Source organism: Rhamphochromis longiceps, linkage group LG12 (assembly GCF_057381845.1).
Source record: "Rhamphochromis longiceps isolate RC_006_pf linkage group LG12, R_longiceps_female_GT1.1, whole genome shotgun sequence".
NCBI classification, from domain to species: domain Eukaryota; kingdom Metazoa; phylum Chordata; class Actinopteri; order Cichliformes; family Cichlidae; genus Rhamphochromis; species Rhamphochromis longiceps.
In genome coordinates, this window is record NC_140568.1 from 29211043 (window position 1) to 29223205 (window position 12163).

At 40.1% G+C, this 12163-nt stretch overlaps 1 protein-coding gene across 3 annotated transcripts in view; it reads right to left on the reverse strand.

Moving 5' to 3' along the window:
* bmpr1ba (bone morphogenetic protein receptor, type IBa) overlaps nucleotides 1-12163 on the reverse strand; it is a 66973-nt gene that overhangs the window by 37067 nt on the left and 17743 nt on the right. For 2 of the 3 annotated variants that reach the window (XM_085425670.1, XM_085425668.1), the window contains exon 2: nucleotides 8912-8968. The exons of the other annotated variant lie outside the window; for it this stretch is intronic. The gene's annotated coding sequence lies outside the window, so the exon portion shown is untranslated. The remainder of the gene's footprint in view (nucleotides 1-8911; nucleotides 8969-12163) is intronic. 3 annotated transcript variants of the gene reach the window in all.

Consider the following 12163-nt stretch of genomic DNA (forward strand, 5'->3'; position numbering starts at 1 on the left):
CAAATTTGCAAGTTAAAATAATAAAATGGATGTCAGCTAGAAGACACATTTTTTTCCAGTTTTTAGAGACACAGATGGCTAGAACTCTATATGTAAAATATCAAATTATATCAGTATTAAAAACTTACACTTCGCCTGCTAATAATACTACCATCCCTACTATTATAGCTACAAACAACAATAACAGCAACAGCTACTTTTACTTTCTTTAAAAAAATTTTGCGTTTGATATTTCAGTGTGTGAAGAAGTGTGGATTATTAAAATGGTGACTTTACCATATGTTGAGAAACTTTGTAAATTAAAAAATCCAAATCTAGTGGCCAATTTCGCAGTAAACTAATACACCCTGGCAGCTGCCAAAGCATTGATCATTTACACGTTTGTCTTTGAAACACACATACGTCGATGATCTACAACATAAGCGTGACAAGCAATTACTTACTTCCATACAAAACTTAAAATTTACTGAGTTCATTTTTATTTGTGAAATATTTTGCATCCGAATGTTAGTTACATTCAAAATCCATTATGCGCTACACAAAAGGGAAGCAGACACACAAAGCACAGAGACAAACATTCATTTGCATCTCCCCCATCTCTATCCATCTCCAGCCATGTCCACTGGCACACATATTAGGCAGGTGTGGGGTCAGTGTTAGGGTCAGAAGCCTCGGTCCAGCTCCCAAATATAGTGCTTCCACTATTCAAGGATCCGTAAGTTCAGCGCAGCTTCTCGTATGACCACCATGGGCCCTTTATGTGTGGGAAAAAAGCAAAAATACCTAACACACAAAACAAGCATTCATCAATTCAGCACAAGTATTTACGCTCATGGACTACATTTATACATGTAGGTCAATCAGTGGTCATGGACGAAGTACAAAGAACATTATGACAACAGTGTGTGTTACACAGTCTGCCCCATCTACCTGCCAGCTATCAGAAAACATGAATGCTAATGTCTGCTAGCCTCTGTTCCCCAAACCTTGACCCACACCTACTTTTCTTCATGTTTCTGTTCTTCTTTCTCCCTCGCCTTTGCTGACCTCTACCCCATAGTTTGTAAAAGAGGACCTATTCTGTGAATGAAACATAACACTGCCACTCTGACCTCCAAGAATGGCCTTTGCACTCCAAACTAGTGACTTTAACACATAGAAACATGCTCATCACGAGTGGGGGTCTATTTGTTGCACACAGAGCCTGTAAAATATTTGTTTTTGCCTTTGGTGGCTGTGCAGTGAGAGTATGCGTTTCCACATATGTCACGCATACTAGAGAGAGAATTCACCACTTTGACACAATGAAAAACACTTAGCTTGATTTGTTGCCATAGTGAAGTGAACAGCTTTTGACTAAAGGTGATCTAATGTTATTAGTATTACTATCCGTTTGCTCAAATCAGTTTTGTAACTGATTGACAGTGCTGCATGGGTGAAAGACATTGAAAGGGAGCACAAAATCCTAAATATTACTGCAGAAAAGAATCTGATCTGAAGATCAATCACACATCTGTTCAGCAAATGGCAGAGACAGCTTCTCTTGTTATGTGCTTATAAATAACAGAGCTTTTCAGCTACAGATAAGTAACGCATGTGTTTAAAGAGGGTACAGCTGGAGAGGCCTTTTAGAAACCTAGACTTGAGTTTATGATGAAGTCAGACTAAAGTGTATTTATGTTATTAGAAAATCTACAATCCCATATCCAATCAAGTTGGGACAATGTGTAAAATGTAAATAAAAGAAGAGTGCAATGAGTTATGAGTATGAGTAATAACCACAAAATATATCAAATGTTTAAATTGAGAAATTCTACTATTTTATGAAAAATATTTTATTATTTTAATTTAAATGGCAGTAGCACCTCTCACAACAACATGGCTTTGCAGTAAAAGCATCGATGTGCTGAACTGGTCTGCCAGCACTTCAGGCCTTTCACAAACTGAAAACCTTTGGTGCATCATGAAACATGAATATAACCATGACCAAATAGAAATGATGTATAGCTCGAATCCTATATCGGTCAGGAATGGGACAGGCTACGCAGTGGTAAGCATGGCCCGGCCCCAAATTTCTTAGGATGTGTTGTTGCATCAAATTCAAATTCATTTTCTCAGTTTTCCCATGTGCTGCTTTGTACAGATGTAAATTAACTTTTTAACCTAGTTTAGTACTTTTGTGGGGGGGGTTTGATATGTTTTCTGTGATGATTGGTCCGCCAGCACCTCCGCACCTGGCACACAATGCAGCCAACCCCTACAGCTCCTCCTGCAGGTGGTGGGCCTGCAGGACGATGGGCCCATTTCCCTTTTTCGGGCTGTGCCCGTCTGGGCACCATGGACTAAGGCATCCCCAGGCCTGGCTCCTGAGTGGGGCCCTGGGAACCATATTCTGGGCAGGGTGAACTGTACCCTTGATGTTCTACTCATAGGGGTCTTCTGAATCACTCTTTGTCTGCTCCTTCACCCAAGACCAATTTGACATGGGAGACCCTACCAGGGGGCAAAAGCCCGCAGACAACATAGCCCCTGGGGTGCCTTGAACACACAGACCCCTCCACCATGATAAGATAGCGATTCGCAGAGGTGTTTCTGTGTTCTATTGGGGAAAAAATATGGATTTCATGACCTTTGCAAATCATTTAATTGTGTTTTTTACCATTTTGCAAATGCCGTTATATAATATTGTATAACTTAAAGGTCGGAACCCTGTCTGCGGAAGTGGATACATGAGTTCAATAACAGAATCACTACTGTATAGTATTATATAGCTTATAGTATTGATGACTGTGGAGGCCATCTGAGTCAAGTGAAATCACCATCATGAGTCAAGAAACTAGTCTGATATGATGCTCAGTTTGAACTTCAGCAGGTTGTCGTCACCGTGTCTACAGGTCCAATTGCATTAAGTGGTTGTCATGGAACCGGCTGACTAGATGTTTGCATTAACAAGCAGTTGAACAAGTGTGCCTAACAAAGTTTGTAGTGAGTGTAAGTTGTACCATGCTCTGGCATGTGCGTGCATATACCAACATATGGGTGAATGTGTTGTCTGCATGTTACACTAAATCAGGTGTAGAGCACAATCAGTTCACAAACCTAATCACTTTGTGTTTACGCCATGACAATGAGGTGTCAAGCGTTCAGCCAACTCAGATCAAATTCCTCACTAGGTTTAGAGTCACCACCTCTTACGGCATTACATTGTTGTAGTTCTTGCTGCTGTGGTCTGTCTTAATCATTTTCCCTTGTACGTTAAAAAAGATATCTATGTGTAGTGTGTGTGTGTGTGAGTAGGTGAGCTGTTGCAACATTATTGGTTATTCTAGAAGATCGGCCTGTGACATTTAATAACAAGCTGCTGTCTTTTCATCTAAAATACCAAGTGATCCAGCTCAGTATCAGGTGCAGGGAATAGATGAAGCCCTGAACTAGCCCGACTTCACATACACAACCACACATGAACATAATGGCTCTACTTTGGTCTTCAACAATGCCACATTTGTCTAACAGCTGATCTCCACATGATAAGACAATATATTAGGCAGAACATCCCCCGACACACACACACACACACACACACACACACACACACACACACACACACACACACACACACACACACACACACACACACACACACACACACACAGTCTACAGATGGCTATCATATTTACATAATCATCAGTTGTGGGTGAGACTGTCACGATCTGTGTGGTGTTCCCAGTGGTATTTGAAGCAATTATTCTTTGATGGGCCTGTGTACACAAACACACAAACACAGTGTATATAAATACACTAAAAGACAGTTAAGAAAATGGGGTGGAAACAAGCACAAACACAAACTGAAATCACCTCTCACAGACTGATCCCCCGGTGACAAAGCAGTCACACGCACACACGTAAAACACACGCACAACCTGACCCCACTACCCCTCCCTACGGTGTAGAGAAATTACTGCCACCTGAAGCGGAACCCCCCGTCCATCATGGGAGGCCCACAAAGCCCCACAGGTGTCCTTTAACATGTCCAACAGTCCCCTCCTCCCCCCCAGCTCTCCATGTGTCCATTCATCTGGCTGCAGTGGAAGACATCAAAACAAAACATCCCTGGGGGGAAAACCTCAAAGCTAAACATGCACATGAATTGCTCTCTGGTGAATGCACAGCTTGGTGCTTCCAACACTGTGACAAGACAATCAGTCTATTAAATGTAGATCTCGCAAGTAGAATGTTTAGGCTACGCCCACACTAATGCGTTTTCGTTTGAAATCACTGAAATCAGACGAAAACGCCGTTTAAAAATCTATCCGGGCTAGTGTGGACGTAGCCTTAGTCAGAACAGCAGTTTCCCTGTCAGATCTTTTCTTTTGCACCTTTTTTTTTTTTTTAAATGATATGCTGCACAGTTTAACTACAGTATTCTTACTTTGTTTACTTCTAATCTCTAATCATCTCTGGTGTCTGTGTGTATTTGATCTGTAGCCAGTAACCAAAGCACAAAACCCCACATCTTGACCAGATTTGTAGCGTGAAGATGAACACGGCGAGTTATAAGCAACAGGTGGAAATCACTCCAAACCACAATGTGTTTCTGAACATTTCGTCTGGCTGTGGTTTAAAGAAATGTCACTAAATAAAACTAAATTTGCTTAAAATGGAGTTAAATAGAGCAATCACCATTTTGCGCTAAATAGCATTGAAGTGAAAAGTACAGAAGAACCGGCCAGGTCCAGTCACTCTACATTACCAGGCAGCGAGCTGACGATACGCATGGCACCAAACAAATGTTAAATCATTGTCAAAGCTTTCTCTGCACTAAAGTTGTGTGTGGGTATCTACTGCCAAAAGCTAAAAGAAATAATAATAATATTTAAAAGAAAAAAAACTCCATGGGAACATACAGTCTTAAGACAACAGCTGTGCAGATATTGTGCACAGGTAATGAGACAGGCAGGCAGGGATGAAGCAGCGATTGCCAGAGACAGAAACACAGACAGGGAGGCAGTCAGTTTTAGAATAAACACCGGAGCTCTCAGTGTCGCCCAGGAAGAAATTCTTTTCTTTGATGTCAAGCCACGTGACCTTGCAGCAGTCTGAGGAATTGAAGCACTGTCCAAACAAATGTCAACACAGCTAACACCCTCAAGGTCAACGTGCGTGTGCCTTCAGTCTAAATTTTTGGTGTGTGCATGCTGAGAAGATGGTGGGGGAGGGACATGTACCCAAAGGCTTGTGGACTTGGACTTATTGATCTATATGTTTAAAATTTACAGATGGTATTTTAGAGAAATAAGGCTTTTACTTTACTTTTAGTTTACTTACATTATGCTTTTAGTTGTATTTATTTGTGTCCACTCACTCTTCTTTTTTTCTTGTGCATCCTTTTTTATAGCTCCAGCAAACTGCTTTTATGAATTATCAGTTGGTTTTGAAGCCAAGAATCTATAGCTGGAAATAATGTTGAGTTTCTATGTATTCAGTAAATGCTAGACTACAACAAGCTAGCTACTACTAGCATAAAACACCAAACTGCCTACTGAGATGTCAGTGATTGAGCTGTATTAGTTATTGTGCACGTCCAAAGTGTAGGTTGGGTTTTTAGATGGAATAAGAATTTTAAAAAGCAATATCTGCATCTGTTTTTATGTTTTTATCTTCACTGCTTACACTTTTCTGTTACTTACATTTATTAAATGTTGATGGCAATTTAAAAGTAGGGGTTTTTTTTGAGTATAAAGTGAATGGCAATGTATTATACTATAATTTTAAATAAATCTGAGTATTTCCACATTCTGTGACATGCATGTAATACCACTGTGTCGCTATATATGTTAATAATTTAAAATGCATTAAAACATTAAGCATTTAGTGATAGATTTTATTTATATATTTTGCTTTTATTTTGTCAGATCAGGTCAGGCCATAATTTAAATAATCACACATTTTTGCACTAAAAACTCATTATAGTATTAGACTAGCTTATTACCTTAAATGAGTGATATAACTAACTTATGCTTACAAATGCTTTAAGAAAAACAGAAACACCTTCTTTTGTCACCAGAGAACACGATACATGTAAGTGTGCTTTCTGTTTTGGCTCATCACAGATGAATGACTCCAGAAACCACAATGGTACTGCTACACTTTGAATACAATCCTCTCACTGCTAGTAAACAGTGGTGTCCCATTGCAGTAGTTTATTTAGGAGTCTGTTCTAACCCAAACAGGATTATGTCAAAATCCACTGCTCCCTCTTTTAGATCACTAAGTACTTTCTGCTGCCGCTATTGAACACTGTGCTGATGGAGCAAATGAACACCTGTTTGTGGAAAATAAAGCAACAGGGAAGCAAAGAGAATGAAAAGGGAAAAGTGTGGCAGTCAGAAAAACATTTCCAGAAACCTTTCAAGAAAAGCACTTAAGATCTGTCAGATAAAACTTAGGTTGAGCCTGTGAAACCTTAAAATATTTACTGAACACTTGAAACTTTAGAATGCACATTCGCCATCTTTAACATGGGAGAACTTGGTTTTGCTTTGTTTTTGGTGAATGCAAGATTTAGTCAGTTATACTAAGGGAAACAGAAGAATTTCAGCTGAATAGAAATGCTTCCTGGGTCTTGTTATAAGCCACTATATCATGACTTGAAATACACACTAGTACATTCTTCCCAGTGGCTGCACGTTGGGAACCCTGGAGCTATACTCAGAAAATACAGGCAATCTAAAGGCCCCAGTGTTACAAATCACTATTAACACTCACATACGAGGCAATTTGCTTCTAACATTCAGTTTCATCTGCTAAGGTCACCAATGTCAGCTCACTATTTTTATAGTTACCATTCTAGAGAAATAATTGGAACAAAAGTATTTATCAGTTGAAGAGCTTATTGCACACAGTCTGGCTGGTATCTACAACAAAAGCACAACAGACGCCATTGGAGTGAGATGTAATGGAAAAGCACCAGGAAGCTTTTTTTTCTTCATCTAGAAGTTCATGACCTCACCAATGGTTATTTCCCTCTTCATTTACACTTATGTACTTCACTCACACACACACACACACACACACACACACACACACACACACACACACACACACACACACACACACACACACACACACACACACACACACACACACACTGGTGTCTCCAATCTGCAGCGTGTACCTCAGGGTAGAGCCCTGCTATGGTGTAAGATACTGTTGCCAGCACACCTGTGTGTATATGTGGGTTCACTTTTCTGTCCCTGCAGTTGTGAGTGTGTCAGGTTGTAGGTGTGCACATGAAAACATCTCCTCATGTTACAGCAGTAATGGCTCTGCTAAAACATGTGTCTCCCACTCAGTGGTTCCAGGCTGCTGTGTAATACAGGCCCTGCAACTGACTCCACTGAAGGCTCGACACCTTCCTTAAAAAGGAGCTAACCTACTAATCAAATGAGTTTGAGCACTCTGGTTAGACATTTAACATTTAAATACTGCATGACATGGATTTGGAAACATGACATCTACAGCATTAGACATCAGTCATAACCACTAGAGTCAAAAGCCTTCAGTTGTTTTGTTTATATTCATCCTCACATGTCTACTAATTCAGTTAGACTAAATCATCATTTCCATCTACAACAGTTCATATTTGGCAGCATGGAATTGTTCTGGTCCCCCTCTGCTCTTCCAAACACATGCAAGAGAAGGCAACAGTAAGATACCTCCCGCAGAACACAACAAGCATCACTGGCAACGGATATGTCACTAATAACCCAGGGTTGCAAAAAGACTTGCACATGTGCGGCAACTGTAGGCAGGATTAAGCGACATACATAGTCTGCCTTTTGTACGCAAGATTTGCACAGAAGGGTATAAGCTAAGCGGCCACTTGATGTGGGTTTGCAATGACATCAGATGCTATCAGCTGATCTACCAGGACAGTGGCAGACTGCCTTTGAGTTTGTAGTCTATCTATAACAGAATGTTCATTTTTGTCAGTCTGGGTCCATGATTAATATAATTCATAAAAACAAGAAGCTAACAGAGGTCAACGGCAGAGACTTCAGATGAGAATTTCATTTCACTGTATATACATAACCAGGACTACCGTGTTTTGTTGCATTACCAGCTGCTTCTAATTTAGGTCTGTATTTTTATATATCAACTCAGTCATGTATATGTTGATAGCATAAAGTATCAGTAACAATCAACTATGTACATGGTCTCCTTATCCTTTGTTGCACACTTTCACACCATCTTGTGTGATAGATAAGTCATCTGTATCTTGTAGTGTGGCCAGAACAACACACAAAAAAAAAAAAAAGGTTTTGACTTAATACCATTTTGCCTTCAGTTGTTTAGTGTTTATATTCATCCTCACATATCTACTAATTCAGTTAGACTAAATCATTCCTCCTTGTATGTGGCCAGGACAGCCTATAGACGCACTCGTATCTCTCTCCATTTTTACCAGCAGCAGTTTGTAGGTCTGCCTGCCACATTCACCAAAACAGAAATCTGAATGTATCTGAACCTCAGGGGCCACCTGACAGAAAGCTTTTTTGATAGCAACCTTGCTGAGGTTACCACTGCACTGGATATTTGGTTTGATTCAATTTCCTAATAGACTAGCAAGTGATTATGTAAACAAGAGGGGAGCTTGTGAACCTTGAGTAAGATGTTTTGGGTCAAGCTTAATGTAGAGCTATTTATGAAGGACATGTTATCACTATCTTTGTGTTGCCCTAGGCAAACTTTGAATTTCAGACAAACATGAAACCGTGTCCATTTACTGCCGTCCTTTTTAGGCATGTCCACTAGATACATTGTGGGTTATTTTAGTCAGAACAGTTTACTCCAGTTTTAAATCTTTGTATTTCCAGAAAAATCCTAGTGATATGAATGATTTTTCTCTTACCAGCACTTGTAAGCCAACTTTTGTTGGTAGGGAGGGCTGATCACACTTCTACAATCCCTGTGTGCACACAAACGAAACACAAATAAATCAGTCTTCACTTTACAAAAGCATATTTAAAGGCACTTAAAATTTTAGCATTTAGTTTTTTGTAATCCAGACAGCCAAATATGCCAAGGACAGCACCATTTTAAGACATCTAGGAACTGAAGGGTGTGGATGTACAGAATCTCACCTGTAAAGATGGAAAATTAAGCTCAAATAAAAATCCTTTATATAAACATAACACATGGGTGTTTCTATTTCTTCATCTCTAAGAAAAACACAGCCTCAAAAAACGGTAATTTAAACTGGATTCATTTCACACGGCGTCCATTTTTATTACCCCCCTATAAACCATTCCAGCCTTATGGTTACAGAGAGAAACAGGGTGTGCACGTGTGTGTGTGCAGAGAGAGACAGTATACAGCTTACTCTGTGCATCTGTGGCCTTTTCTACATACGGTATCCCCCACAGTCAGAACAACCACTTGACAAAGAGGTCACTTCACGTTAGGTGTTAAAAAGGCCAGACTGCTCATAAATCAAAGCTTCTACAAACTTAAATGCATTTCTCAAGCAAGCAGTGGAAAAAGTTTGACATTCACTCCAATAAAGGTTAATGACAAAGATAAAGATGCAGGTATTTGCTGTGGGTCAAAAATATTAAGAATGAAGATAAAGTCTACCTTTAAGCTTTCTAGCCTTGTCATGGCTTAAGCCTTATCCAGATTAAAATAAAGTGTATTTTCAAATATACCTTTAAAGATGCCACACCAAATTTCTTATTATAATTATTATTGTGACAAATAAACCATGTGTTTGTTTGCAGAGCCAAGAGACAGAAGATAACGAATAGTAATGATCACTGCATCGATAAAATATGACTACCGTAATTGTCGGGCTATAAGCCGCTACTTTTTGCACAAGCTTTGAACCCTGCAGCTTTTAGTCAGGTGCGGCTTTTCTATGGATTGTCCATGATTTTTGTCATATCGTAAGACGATTTGTTTTGTTTGTTCCGCTGTTGTACGGCACTACGTTGCCTGGCGGAAGGATCGGGGTTCAAGAGTGGTATGTTAGTCACATGTCCGTCCGCCAGGCAACGTAGTGCCGTACGAAGTAGCGCGAAAAACAAACTTCAAAGTAGTGCTACGCGTTCAGCGGGAGTCGTGGATGATGAGCGGCGATAAACTTGCGAAAAGCAAGTTATGCCCAACTCCACCGGTGGATTCTGACAGCGTGGAAAAGTGTGAAAACATCCATGATCACCAACGGATTTTGAAGGGCTGGACTGCTGCATGATGGAGAGGAGGACACCGCCACGGCCCTTCAGAGGGTGTTAGACTCTGACACTGACAATGAGGATTTCTTTGGTTTTGAAAGTGACAACGAAGGAGAGAAGCGGAGAGTGGATGACGAAGCCATCCTGAGCCTGTTTGTATCCGACACTGGAGGAGAGGACTTTGGTGGTTTTAGTGCGCAGGAAGAAGAGAAAGATGGTGGTGAATGACTGACTTTTCTTTTTGTCAAAGCTGTGTCACTGCACCTGAGCCTAAAAGGTAGTCCGAATCTATTTTTCTGGTGTGCTGTAGGCTACTGTTATGTACTACATGTACAGGATTTTCCCCTGATTTTAGCTTGTGCGGCTAATATTCAGGTGCGCTTTGTAGTCCGGGAAATACGGTACTTAACCCAAGCCCAGGCTCGACTTCAAGAGACGGAGATTTATGGAGTAAAAATTAATTGGGTAGACTCATATTTTGGCAGCTGTTCTCTCTAAAGACAGACAGCATTTGTTTAAAACAGGCTGAGCTGAGACTGGATATCGGCTTAGGGCAAAACCAAATAAAATGAGAATATCTGTACAAGTTGGACCAAGGACGTCTTTGTTTACACCATATTTTATCAAATAAAATAATTATATCTGTTTCGGCTTGACATGACCTGAACAGTGAAGGAAAATAACTCATAGCATGACATGGGCACTTTCCAACCTCTTGAAAAATGTCAGCATTAATATTACGATGTGAGGATCCAGTGTGAGGAAAATATCTTCAGAGAGCCTCTGATGTGAGGTATGTGAAAAGCAGAAAATGCCACTGTGGGTGTCAGTTTGCAGTTCAGCCTTCAGGTATCAAAAAGCAGGCGTGTTATGGCGAGGGCCAGGCTGTGTGCCAGACGGTTGTTTCTAAAAAGGATCAGTGAGGAGGATTACTGCTCAAATCCCTTCTTTCACTGAGTTCCTACAAACTGTTATTTCACTCTCTGCTTTACAATAGGCAATGAAAACACTGACAGGTAGGGTGACTTGAGAATGGCAGCACCAGAAACGCGCATGAATGCAGACAGATGGCATCTCAGCTGTTTACTTCACTTTTTTCCTAAAATGTTCCACAAAAGTTTTACTGAAAAGCATGTTTTCCCATCCACTTAAAACGTGAGACATAAGAAAAAGATGTGACTGTGTAACTGTGAACGTGGTGCAATCGAATTGCAGCATATTTATGTTGGAACTGATATAAAGCCATAAATAAAAAAGGGTGAGGTACATGCCTCATGTTCAGACAAATTCAGCTGACGTATATACCTCAGGTTTGCATGCCATGATAATCATCACAATATTCAGCATTTCAAAGAACTTTACTCATTAAAAAAGACTAAAGCAGTCGTGTGAAAAACTGAAACATTGTGTCTTATCATAATGCCACAATCTTCCCAGGAGTGGACGTCCCACCAAATTCGCCCCACCTTGAGATTATGAAATATTTAGACACATTAACAAAAAAAAAATAACCAAAACGAACTCTTCAGACTTCAATTAGCATGCTAAGCATTAAAGTTCATTCAGTGTGGCTTGTTTGACAGGATAGCCAGAAGAAAGCTTCTTCTTTTTCTAAAAAAGAACAACACACTGGCTTAGGTTTGCAAAGTTGATTTTAAACAAACCATTTTTGCGCTGTCTGTTAAGTGGACAAAGGACAGATGACACCGAAGTGGAGATGTCTGACTATGCACAGTCCAATGTTTGACAAAAAACCCCAAACCAAAACAAAAACAACACAGTGTATCAGCACAAACATCTCATACCAACTCTCAAGCACAATGGAGGAACAGTGGAGATTTGGGTTTCTTTTGAAGCCACAGGACCTGGGCAACTTGCAGTTATCAGGCTGGTCACAAACTTCTCTAATATGAAAGTATTATCTATATTGT